Genomic DNA, 12,690 nt, shown 5'->3' with positions numbered 1-12,690 from the left:
GGAGCACTGTCTAGAAAAAAGGATAAAGAATGAAACTAGAAAGTATAGTTGAAGTTTTCTAAAGGTAAAGGCCTCTGAATGTTTATTTCTCTGCACATAACACAATGTTATGCACCCTGTACACACTTATCACACTGTATTATTATCATTATCGTCTCTGCTCCCATCTCCATCTCCTCACCTAGATAGCCACCTCTTCTCCAGGGGAAGAACCCAAGGTATATTCATGCTAAAGTACTAGTGTCCAGCCATGTAGTAGGCACTTAATTAATATCAAGTGAACCAATGACATCTGAATGAGTGGATGAATGAATAGGCAGAATAAAAGAGAATGTATTAGTCAGGATAGGCTACGCTATGCTATGCTAACAGACAAACCAACAAAGCTCAGTGCTTTAAGACAATAATAGTCTGTTTCTTCCTCACACGCAGTCTGACGTAAGCCTAGAATGTGCAGTTCCCAAGCAGTGGAGGAAAAGAGAGAAGCAAGGCTCCTGGGAGGTTTTATAAGGACCAAGCCTTGAAGTGGTGTACATTAATTCTGCCTGTGTCCCACTGGCTAGTAGCTGACACTCTGTCGTTCGGCCTCAGTCTGACTACGTAGGAAGCTGAAAACGTAGATGTACACATAGACATTTGGTAATCACTAAGGACAAGAAAGGGGGTGAAACGGAGCCCTAAAAACTATCCGTGATTGCTTCCAGCCTGAGAGAAACCGGAATCCTAGAGACGCTAGGGGACTTCCTGGGGACCACCCACACAGACCGCAGCCCAGTTGTGCCCACCTTTCAGGCCTTCATAGCTAACACCTCAGGGCTCGCTCACTGCTAACCAACTTTGAGACGCCAGCTCCTCCACCAGGAACTCTGAGCCGAAAGAAGCACTCGTAGACTCCCACACGTCGGTTACCTGGTAGCTCCAGCCAGAAGCACAAATGGAGAGAGTCGCGATGTGGGTCAGGGCAGGAGGTTTTGATGATGGACCTCCCAGGAGGCAGCAAAGCAGTCCTGCTCCGGGAGGCATCTGTGCTAAGCTCATGCCAGCTGCCTAAAAAGAACTGCACATCCCGTGTGATCTGGAGTCTCCTATTCAGGATCAAAGTAACTGCCTTGGCAGGGCCCAGAATGCATGGTGAGGGCACTGTGGCCACGGGAGTCGCTGCTGAGGTGTGTCCCGTGTAGCCAGAGGAATGAGGGGAGCGCCTCGGCTGCTGTAGGAGGGAAGGTTGCCTCCCTGGGCTGGGCTGTAGTTACTGTCTGGTTTTCAGAGTTGGCGTGAGGGTCAGAGATGATGACGGTCAAACAAATGGCCCGAAGTTCAGCAGATAATGGGTTCTCAGGAGAAGGTGTCCTTGACAATGATGATGGCGATGGAGCAGGAGAAGATGATCTGTCTCCCATCTTCTAAAAAAATTGGGGGGAGGGGGGGCGCCACTGCAGGGAGCCTGCGGCTTTTCGCCTGGAGGCTGCCTCCCTAAGCAGGGCTGTGGACGGTCCAGCTTCCCTGCCCCAATCAGTGGTAGACGCATTTTATTTAAATGGCAGAACTCTCAGAAAAAGAGCCATCAGAGAAACGAGAAGTGAACCAACTGGAGGAAATAGTGAAAGAAAGGACTAAAGGAGATATCGTAACTATGAGATGAGGAAAGTGAGAAAGATGTTCTCTAATACCTCTTGCTTACCCCGCTTGGGGGCCAAGCATTCTCCCACGGCCAGAAAAATAACTGCCCCCAGGCAGAGGGCCTCAGGGGCTCACAGGGAGCAGCCTCCGCGTGCCCAGGTGAATGCCGCGGGGATGCTGGCAAGGCACCGAGCCCGTCTGCTACACCAGTCTTAAGTCCTTTACCCCACTTCTTTGCTTCCTCACAGAACATATACCACCTGATATCGTATCTATGTGTTTATCTGTCCCCTGTGTCTCCTACTAGACAGCAAGCTCCAGGAGGACAGAGACTTCATACCTCAGTGCCTCAGGGAGGGAGAGCACTCAGTGGATGCACAGTAATTATTTGTTGAGTGAGTGTTCAGAGAAAGATGGCAAGTTGTTGTCGACATCACGATCATCGTCCGCACGTGAAAGCGGGAGCAGGCCTGAAATAAGTTGTAGGAACAAGGGTGAACGTTACTCAATGGCGGGCCATGCAGGTGCCTGACTAATACCTGTTGCGTGAGCATCGTTGGGGTGTGTGTGTGTGTGTGTGTGTGTGTGTGTGTGTGTGTTAGTGGATAAAGAGTGAAGATCAGAGAATGACAAGTCATTCCTTTCTTGGTTTGACTTTTCTCAGTACTCAATGATTTCATTCTTGTCATGGCCATAATAGCTACTACTTTGGCCCTGTACACCAAATGGAAGAAAAACCGCAACAAAAAAACCCCACCACCACCAGGACTTTCTTTACAGGCTGAAAAATGTAACATATCCAAAAAGGGCAGGCTAGTCTTGGTCTGTTAGAGACCCAGGCCCTCGCCCAGGACAAAAGGGAAAGGAGTGTGAAGGGGACAGAGAAAGGAAGTGGAGTAAGAGCGTGATGGAGACGTGCGGTCCAGGGAAGCAGGAGGCGAAGGGAGGGCCTAACGGTCTGGGAGTCCTAGCTAACAAGTAAATATTCAAGTAGGATTTTCTTAATTGTTGAGATGAGCCTTTTGGGGTCTATCCAAATCAGTACAAAAGCTCAAGTCCATATTTGTTACTAGAAAGGCCCTGACAGTCCTACAGTTCAGACCCTGAACGGCCTGCTCCGGGCCACTGGCTTGAATGCACCCCAGGAGGAGGGATCTTCTGGAGTCTGCTATCCCTGAAAAGGCAGTTTGCCTGGAAAGTCCCAGTAGATCCTGCCTTCTGTGGGTCTGCAGAAAACGCCACCACACAGGACACTGGTATTTCTGGAATGGGCTTTAGCCAGTAGTCAATACCTGAAGACCTGGGAGGGCACACTGGTAAGCTGACGCAGTGGTGAGAGAGATGGGAATCTGGACACCTCTGCATGTCACTTGTCCCAGGTGGCTATTGTTCTGGAAAGAACAAACCTTTACGCGTGGATAAAAGGTAAATAAATGTGCTCACCGAAGCTATTGCTTCGACAGCCTTTATAGAAAATTTGTTTTAAGAAAAGAGAACATTGGCTGAACCTCATTCTTAACTAAAAGGAGATCGCCACGTTTTGTTTAAGTACCACCTGCCTTCTGTCCACTCTCTTCACCTCTTCATGTAAACATCCTTGCCCTAATATCTAATTCCCTGCAGAAATGACAGAAGGGGGCCCCATGACAGCCCACTAAAAGGGGTCTGTCCCATGTCTACGCAGGACTGAATCTATACCTTTGATTGAATTCACTGGCAGCTTTCGGGAAACAGCCAGTTTAGAAGGTGGTCTATGGGTTGGGTAAGTGTAATGAAGTAATAAGTGCTTCTCATTTATTACTGGGAAGAGAAACGGACTAGCCAGCTGTTTCTTCAGTGGGTGAAATTCTGTCAGAAATGCCTCTTTCTGAGGTCAGTCTGTTGTTAGATCAAAGCAAGGTGACCTACGTGTGACTTGGACGGTTGCTTGGGCTCAAAACAGGTCTCGGAGCTGGTGTCACTGACTCATGCCATTTGGTGTGCAGGTTAGTGGCATCTGTGTTTTAACCTCAATTCGTACTGCTGCGTGGGTCTGAGGCTGTAAAAGAAAAACAACCATAAAAGAATTTCTTTACTCTTCAAGGTTATACAGTATAGCCTGTTCTTTTCCTGATCTTGCTCTTTTGCCGTATCAGCCTGGCCTTGGTGTCTCTGACCAGCGAAGCTCTGCTTTGTGACACTCAAAGACAAGTTGCTATCTATCTGGAGCAGGAGGGCAGTGTGAAGGCGAGAGCCTGTGTGGGGCTGGGCGACTTGCTCTGAGGGCGCTGAGAAGGCACTGCCTTTCTCTCCAAGGCCAATACCCAGCTGCGCGTGCATTGCCTGGGTATTGGCCTTGGAGAGAGATCGAGCCCAGTATTTTGGCTGAGTGGGTGCTTGCAGCTTTCACTGGGTAGGTGACTTCGGGAGGCGTGTGTCAGGATAAAGCATGACTCTGCCTGGAGACTCCCAGGGATAATTTGGAGGTAGAGTTTGGGAAGAAAGAACAAAGGTGGGGAAAAGCCAGCACTTAGCAAAGCAGCAGGAAAGCAGAGTCCTACTTAGTGTGCCCTCCCGCACAATCCTCATTTCTTTGGACGCCCCAGAGCGACTCGGAATTCAGCCTGACTTCTATGCATTTGGTTTTCAAGGAAAAGCTTTTGTTAATGCTGACTGTAAACTGACGGGGCGGGGGGCGGCGGGGGGGGCTTTAAAGATGCTTCCTGAAGAACAAAAACTTGTGCAGATTACGTCCATAGCACATCAGTGTGTTTAACAACATTAAATAACCCTATTCGTTCCTTCAGCAAGCATTTACTGAGCACCTACTATGTGCCTGACTGTGCCTCGTGCTGAGATATAGACAAGAAGTACTCTTTTTGTCCTGAAAAAGTCAACAGTCTGACAGGGAGATAAGCAGCTACACCTGTGTAAGCAGTACTGTCATATTGACCAGGCCCCACCAATTCGGAAATGATCATAATTCGGGGAAGGACTGTATTTGTGGTAGTCTAGAAAACACGTCTTCTAAGCCCACTGAAAGAGAAAACGTCGATCATTCCCCTACCTAAAAGTACAAACGACTCAAAGGGCCATAAAAGCACCCATTGACAGGATGCAGCAGTGAAAGCGGAATCCCGCTTTAATGAGCAGATAAGATATCAAAGCACTCACCTTGGAAGGGCAGGCCTCTGACTGCACTGTTGCCATCTGAGTTGAGGGGGTGCGACCTACAGAAAGAAAAAGGGAACTAAGGGTACAAAGGTAAACAGTAATACGATAAGACCATGTCCTAGGCTGAGAATGGGTCAAATGAATAGCCATGGCAATGACACAGTGACTTCAGTGACTTAGTGTAACGTGAGCTGTCAAAACAAATAACCCCCACTGTTTCACTGGCTTGATAAAATTCAGGTTCATTCTTCACTTGCATAATGTCCAAAATGGGTTTTTCGTCACTGGTGGGTAGCTGCTCTCCGAGCCGGAGTTCAAGGATCCAGGCTCTTTTTTATCTTGTGAAACTACCATCTTCAGTATATGGCTTCTAAGGTCTCAAGAACATGCAGGAAAACATGTGGGAGATTTTTACGAGCTATGCTGGAAGTGGTGCAGATCGCTTCTGCTCACGTGTCACTGCTAGACCTCAACACATGGCTACACCCAACTGCAAGGGAGGCTGGGAAATGTAGTCCAGCTGCGTGCCGAAAAAGAGGAGATGACTTTGGTAACGAGCTAGGCCAGACGACTGCCACACTCAGCTAGAGGAAGAGCTCATTCCTCTAGAGGTCAGCGCCACATGGACAGGCACCCTCTCTCTCTCCCTTACTTTGGCATCTCTGATGCCTAGTTGAGAATCTCAGGCCTTCTGGTCATCTACTGTCATTTACTCCATGCCGTGCCTCCCAGTAGCCTTGCTCTCTCTCACCCCCGTGCTTTATTTCATCAGAGTGCCTATTATTACCCGATTACATCCTTCCTTATCAGTCAGTTTTTTACTTCCTAGCCTTCCTCCTTCCTGGATGTGACCTCCACGAGGGCAAGGACTGTGTCTGTCATGTCCACCACTGGCAGTGCCTGGCACACGGCAAGTCCTTAATCACTCACTGCTCAATAAATGAATGAACCTATTGGGCCCTGGGGTCCATGAATCTTGAATGGATTCATGGAGAAGGTACAACTTGAGCTGGGCAGTGAGTAGAATTTATAAAAGAAAGAAAGGTAGATTAAAGGAGAGAGAAAGGGCCACAAAGATGTATAGCCTGAATCATTTATGGAGTTGAATCACATCCATTCAACCAAAATACTTGAGCTCCTATAACATTACAGGTCCACATTCTAGACCCGTTGCTTAGGTGGAAGATGCAAAAAATAAACAAGGAAGCCCATCTCTATCCTTAAACAAACAGCTTGTCTTGAGCTCTGCTTTGGGGCACCTACGACACTCCCCGTCATATAGCAGGTTCCTCAACCCGGCCAGCAGGGCTCTCCACTGAATGACTTCAGTCTTCCTTTCCAGGATGACCGTGGCCTTCCCACACAGATATCTGCTCCTGTGTGGGGCAGTGGTGTGGGTTAGAGAGCCGGGTAGCAAGGCAGAAAGGGGTATGGGGCTTCGGACTCAGATGTACTCACTTTGAGTCCTGGCTCTCCCATTTATAACCTCTGGGGCCTTGGGCAAGTTCTTAACCTCTCTGTGCCTATTCAGCAAATTAGAGATAATCAAATGTGTTTCCTGGGTTTACTGTGGGAACCAAATGATATTATCCAGAGCCTATCTCGGAGTCTGGTCCATGCACATCATGCTCACTAAGTAGTGTTGTCTTCCTTCTTGGCAGCCCCTAACCTGCCCCCTTTGCTTCACACAATCCCTGGTCCAGCGGCAGTAAACTCCTCCTGGGACCTGCACTGACACTCTTTCCAACCTTCATACTGGGTTGCCTCATAGGAAATCGCCAATACTCAGACGTTTCTTACCTCAAAATGGAAATTTCATACGGTTCTCTTCCAGCGTTTTCCAACCTCCCTGCTAATTCTATCAACCCTGACTCCACTTCAAGACTACCTCTTCCCTGTACCCCTTCCCGAACCAGAGAGCGTTTCTCTTAGACCTGTATGGCACTCTGTACCGTTCGCAGGGGGCACACTTGGTCCCACTGGGCTCATCATCTAATCTGTCTAATGTGGCTACCAGGTTAGACATTCCTGAGGGCACTGATGGCATCTCCTTCTCTTTAAAGTACACCTGCACAGTATGTACCTTGAACTTAATAAGAGGTTACACATTCCGTTTCCCAGACCCAAATGTGATTAGACAGGGACTCCGGTACGCTCGGCGGGACTGGGGTCAAGATCTACTGGTGAGCCTCTGAACTGTGCCAGCCAGCGCTGGGGCCCAAGTCCCTTGTCCTCTAATGCGACCCTCTAGAACCAGCTGCCTGCTGTAGCTTTTTTCTCTCTTTTCCTCTCACTCTACCTGCCTCCTTAGCAAATCAACCTGAGAAGAGAAACGTGACAAATGCCTGAAACCTGGGAGGGAGAAGTAGGGGGTCATTTATCTCTTTCGAAAGATTGCTGAGTTCTTGGATTCTCATTTGCTTATTTAAGAGCTATACAGTTGAACCAGATGAAATCAACAATATTTCTAACCATTTTGACCTACAAAAATATCCATTTCATGTGGTACAGCCTAGTGTCTTGGTATTTGGGCTCATTTACAGACATTCATAGGTGACGTAGTCTGATCGCTGTGTGTGGTCCACTCACCCACATCCTTAGAGAGATTCCCTAGGACAGGCTACTCAGCTTCTGATGGGCCCACGGCCTTCCGTAGATTCTGCCATTGCTTATGGAGTTTCCATCAGAGGCTCTGGATTCAAAAATGGCTAGTTCATTTCCCTCTTCCCTGCAGGTACCAACATATGTGTTTGATCTCTGGGCTAAACGTCAAGACCTCCAGGCTTGAGTTTTCAAGTCTTCTGGAGATTAAAGGCTCTCCTCATCACTACGTGGGCTTCTCTGCGCTGGTACTCAACAAAGCCAGTCCAGCCCCTCCGAGGGCCAGTGGCAGAACATCCCAGAGGCAAGGAGGGAAGGGAAGGAACTCCTAGTTTTCTAAATATGGCAACACACGGGGCAGATGAGCGTGAAGGGCAAGAGGGCTCGTATGTTTTTCTCAAGTAAGCCGTAAATTAAAAATGCAGAAGCTGTAGACGGATTTTTAGTAATTTACGAACTACATCCACCTGAATGGGGCAGTCGGGAGCCTCTCTTGTTTCTCTCATTTCACGCACCCAAAGGAATATACAGAACCTTAACAATTACTGGATTCAACACCTTCAATCATTTCATGTGACTTTTAAACAGAGTACTTCTTACTGTCCACCTCTAGTAGAAAATATCCTAAAGACAAAAAGGTATCTAAAACTGAATTCAGTTGTCTTATTGTAGTCATTTTGAGACTAATCAAGTAAGAAATTATGCCACTGTCGTTAAGAATCAAGATTTTCAGCCTAAGAGAAAAGAGATCAATTATAAAATCAAGAAAGTTAGATTGAAACCCGTAATCTTAAGATTTGAATTGGAAATAGCGGTTTCAACACATGATTTATCTTCACCTTCTAAAACTCACCTATTTTCTAGTCTTGTCTATCGAAGAAGCTTAGAGTCAACGACAACCCAGCAACGATGAATACCCCTGGCGTGCAGAATGCGGTCCCTATAAAGCCTGTTCCCTCCGAGAAGAGCCAGGACTTCTTGGGGAAAGGGCTGATTCCAGGTCCGGGGCAGCAAGTATGCAAGAGGAACCTGGGCTACCATATCATGCCTAAAACTCCAGAGTTGGAAAGAGACTGTAGGAGGTCCAGTGACCTGCCCAGTGCCACACAGGAGGCAGGACCCTGGGCATAGCCAGGGCCCCTAGTCCATGCCTCTACAGAAGGCAGCCTCCCCTCAGCCAGGCCTCCAGGCCGTGGCCCTCCCAGCTAATGTTCCAACCAGGATCCAGAGTTGTGTGACCAGGGGTTTTTCACTGCCACTCTTGGGGGATTTTTGACAACAAATCCACGTTAAGCTACTTCGGCACTGGAGAACTTTAACAATTAGCCAGGAGAGCAATCAAGACCTCCCCAGTCTGAAGTGCAAACGCTTGTCCTCTAAGGGCCACACTCCTAAAACCCCCAAGACTATTAGTGCTCTGTCCACATTCCCCCACCCTTATTACTTCAGTGCACAGCAGCCTGACTTACAGCTCCCACGCCCTGCATTCCTTCTCTGACTAAGGAGCCTGCTTTTCTGGAAGTACCAGGGGAATACTGTTCTGGCACCTAGGCAGCCTTCAACCAATGATTGATAGGAAGTGGTAGATAAATATCCCAACTCCCTCGCCTCTAAGGGGTGTGTTCTGCACTAGCTCCCCCAAGGGGATCCAGCCCCAGTTACCCACCATGATAACATGCTCATACGTACACCCTTTACTGGCTTCCTTCCCTTCCCTTCCCTTCCTCACTTCCCTCCTCCCCCTACTGGTAGCTTCTTAGTATCACCTCCCGAACCTTTGCCTCAATGCCTGTCCTGGGGAACCATTCTCTGAGCCTGTCCTCCCCGGGGGCAGATCGAGAAAGAGCCATTGTCCATGAAGAGTGGGCCTCCTTCAGTATTGCTGCAGACTCGGCTAGACTCAGGCTGAGCCAAAACACCACACATCTTTTCTGACTCCAGATTCAATATATCATGTGTTAACTATGTGTGGCTTTTATTGAGAGCACCCAACTCATTATAAACGTCTTGGCTTTGGGAGTGGAAAGGTCCTTGGAAAAGAATTCCTTTTGGCTTGCAGGCTCATATATTTATTCCTTCTTTGTTGGCCCAATAAAGGGCATCACTTCTCCGCCTATGAAGCTACTAATTAGCAAGTAAGTAATTCTAAGTGCAGTGCACTGGAGGTGGTATGTGGGACCTTTTGTAAGTATTTTTAAAATTTCCATCCTTGCTGATGATGTCTAAGTAAATTTTAAGAGACTAACCTCTACGTAGGAGAAGAGACTTATTAGCACGTGTAACTGGATGTCATGTGCTAATTACCTTACCGCTTCACGATTTAACCAAGCCAAGGGCATCTGTCCAAGAGGACCAGAGAGTCTCTGGGCACCATAATGGAAACGGAAAGAACCCTTCCCTCTTACATCCAGTGGCTGTATGCAGTGTCTCCTGAATAGAAAGGTGATTTTCACATGCTTTTTCTGATCTCCCTCTCCCACTCCAGCTCCACGTTCTTCCCTGGAATGTCAAAGGTACCTGTGTTCATAACAGCACATCTGTAGTTTGAGCAGGAATGAAGGGACTTTAGAACACTACATTCATCTTTGTGGGTAGAGTGCCTTCCTTCCTCTCCATCTTCCTGCTTTCAAGGAACCAAGGACACCGAAAGCTGATACTCATGTCCTCCCTGTAACCAGCCTCTCCTGGTTCTCTGCAAATAATGAAAATAGCTTTGTGACAATTCACCCTTTTCTGAATCTTTGAAGTATTCCTTAGCGATCCATCTGGCTCTCCTGAAAGATCAGATTCCTTGTTTCTGATGGGTATTATCTTTTCTATACGTTAACTTGTTTGCGAACAAACATGTAAGACTGCCAGTGTCTCTTTAAGGCAAGGGTGGAGCCAGGCTCCCACTCTGATTTAAGCTCAGGCATGCAAGTCTTGAAAGCTGGCACCAAGGTGTCATGACTTGGTGGTGGACTGGTCATTTTCAGCCCAGGTTTGCTGGAAAGCAGGCGCTTTACCACTGTCCGAGAACATCACGGCCCCCCTGGTAAAGCTAACCTTGGGGTTGATCTAATTGTTAGACCGCGCTATTGAGATGGTTTTTGTAGAGCAAAACAGTTGAGTATCACTAATTTAATATTGTTCAATCTAATACCTACCCTGTTGCCTCAGCATCTATAAACCAGTGGTTCAGTCCATGTGTGGGAGCATCGGCAGCCCCGGGAATCTCGTTCTTCGCTCCCCGGGCCGAAGCGTTTCTGGCGTCCCGAAATGAAAACGGCTAGTTTCTTAGATGACAGGTGAAAAGCGTGTGTTGTGAGTTTCGGGTTTTGTTTTCGGAAGGACAACCCGATAGATGTGACAGATAGCAAATAAGCACTGAGAGAGACGAAGGGCGCAGCGGCCAGGCTGAACGTTGCCAAGGGAAGTGCGCGTGGACCCGGGGTCAGGAGACCTAAGCTTTGTTTTTGCCTCTGCCAAAAATCAACTCTGTGATCTTGGGTCATATCTTTGAACCTTGATTTCCTCCTCAGTACCTGCGAGGGGTGGCCTAAACAGTAGCTCTCAGTGTGTTGACTGCTGCCCAGAGCAAGAAATACATGTTTACATCACTCCCCGGCATGCACACATACAAATGCACACATATGTGACAGAACCAAGAGCGTCACGAAACAGTACTACATGAGGTGCGCTGTGGTATTTTCTATTCTACTCTCTTCTATTTCATTGTTTAAAAAATGCTCGTCTTGATCTGCTGAACGGATTTCACAATCCACTAAAGGGTCACGCCCTGTGGCTTGAAAAAACACAGAACGCCATAATTTCCGAGGTCTCTTCAGTAGTAGAATCCAGTGACTCTGCTAGATGCCTAAAGGAATTTTCTGAAAACAATAGCCGAGCTGTGACAGATGGCTACGTGCTTGCATTCTGGAGGAAGTGCATGGTGTAGAACATGGCAGCAGAGTGACCCAAAGATAAACAGGAGAATTATAAATCGTTTCCAAGGAGAACGTATAGTACTGCAGCTCTGACAGTGACTCAGAGAATTAGGATCTCTAAGTCATTACACTGAACGCTGCCCTCTCACCAAGAAGAAGAGAAAATAAAGAAAACAGGGAGTTGGAGAGCTCCAGACTTCCGTCTTTTGAACTTGGACCCCAATCCTGGCTTCTTCATCTTCTTCTGTTCCCACCGCAGGAAGGGGAACTAATATTTAGTAAGCAGGGACATGTCAAGGACTTCATCATCTCCCTGGATCCTACGAACCATTCTGTGAAGGCTCTAGGATCCCCACTTACAGAGGCCCAGAGATTTCAGGCCCTTGTTCTGGATCCACTGCTGCTGTGCTGAATCACCACCGTTCCATCCCAGAGGCCAGGGTCTTTCCCCCAGTGCATCCTGCCATAGCTTGAATACAGAGTCTTTCTGGGGGGGGCTGATGCAACCTCATTTAATTTCGGTGACTGGTAGAAAGCAGAGGCATGAACAGAGCAGACAGGACTCTGTCAGACAGCAGGAAGGCCAAACCCTGATTTGTAAAGATGGGGAACTTGAATCCTGGGAACGTTCAGTGACTTGCCCAAGGGCACAGAACTGCGAGTAGAACCCAGGCTTCTGGTGGCCTTTCCACAGGATGTCGAACATTGAAACAACAGCAGCAATAATTAAACAGTACTCCTAGTGTGAAGCATCATTTCGTTTTAGAAGTTAGAGAAACACTTATATGGGAAAAATCGCTCTGGCTCCTCTTCGCGCGTAAATAAATACACAGCCACGTTCTCCTATTCTGTGGGTGCTGGAACTTGGCAGGAAGCCTAGGTTTTTCCGATGCTGAGGGGTCCATGGTGGATGCTTTGTCCACAGTGGGGAACAAGTCTGAATTACTGTGGTTCTGCGGAAAAGGAAGCCCAGCAGGGGCAGACTGTGGGCACCTGGCTCTGGCGCTGGGTTGTTCAACAGGTAGCAGGAGCCTTGGTGCTCCCTACCCTGCTCCCTCCTCCACACTGCCAAGCAGAGTTGGGGGGGGGTGGTGATGATGAATAGTTTCGAATGGAGAAAGCCCCTCCCTTACTCCCTAACGGATCTGGGAAGTCAGGCAGTAGCACCAGAGACGCTGAGATTTCCATTTTGCTTACCAAGCTGGTGACTGCTGAGGATCGGCTGCAGCCCAGCAGGGACCCAGAGAGCAAACCGCCGACGTATCTGTGATGCAATTTCAGATGCTCATTAATACAGTGATGTGCTAAACGTGTTCCTTGCTGCTTCCTGTCAGAAGGCATCGGGATGGACGGTTTGTGTTCCCAGCAAGAAAGCGGTGTGATGGGGGTG

At 48.1% G+C, this 12,690-nt stretch overlaps 1 protein-coding gene and 1 long non-coding RNA gene across 2 annotated transcripts in view; one reads left to right on the top strand and one right to left on the bottom strand.

Annotated features, from left to right (window-relative positions):
- The window catches only part of NHS (NHS actin remodeling regulator), a 293,480-nt gene that overhangs the window by 262,172 nt on the left and 18,618 nt on the right, over positions 1–12,690 (top strand). The window lies entirely within an intron of this gene.
- LOC112396527 (uncharacterized) lies at positions 130–4,831 on the bottom strand. The gene is made up of 4 exons (XR_003002589.1): positions 4,774–4,831; positions 3,529–3,658; positions 1,961–2,090; positions 130–1,403 (listed from the first exon to the last, which is right to left on the bottom strand). It is a non-coding gene; the product is annotated as an uncharacterized LOC112396527 (long non-coding RNA).

Source organism: Neophocaena asiaeorientalis, unplaced genomic scaffold (genome assembly GCF_003031525.2).
Source record: "Neophocaena asiaeorientalis asiaeorientalis breed wild unplaced genomic scaffold, Neophocaena_asiaeorientalis_V1.1 scaffold657, whole genome shotgun sequence".
Taxonomy (NCBI): domain Eukaryota; kingdom Metazoa; phylum Chordata; class Mammalia; order Artiodactyla; family Phocoenidae; genus Neophocaena; species Neophocaena asiaeorientalis.
This window is presented reverse-complemented; position numbering and strand designations above follow the sequence as displayed.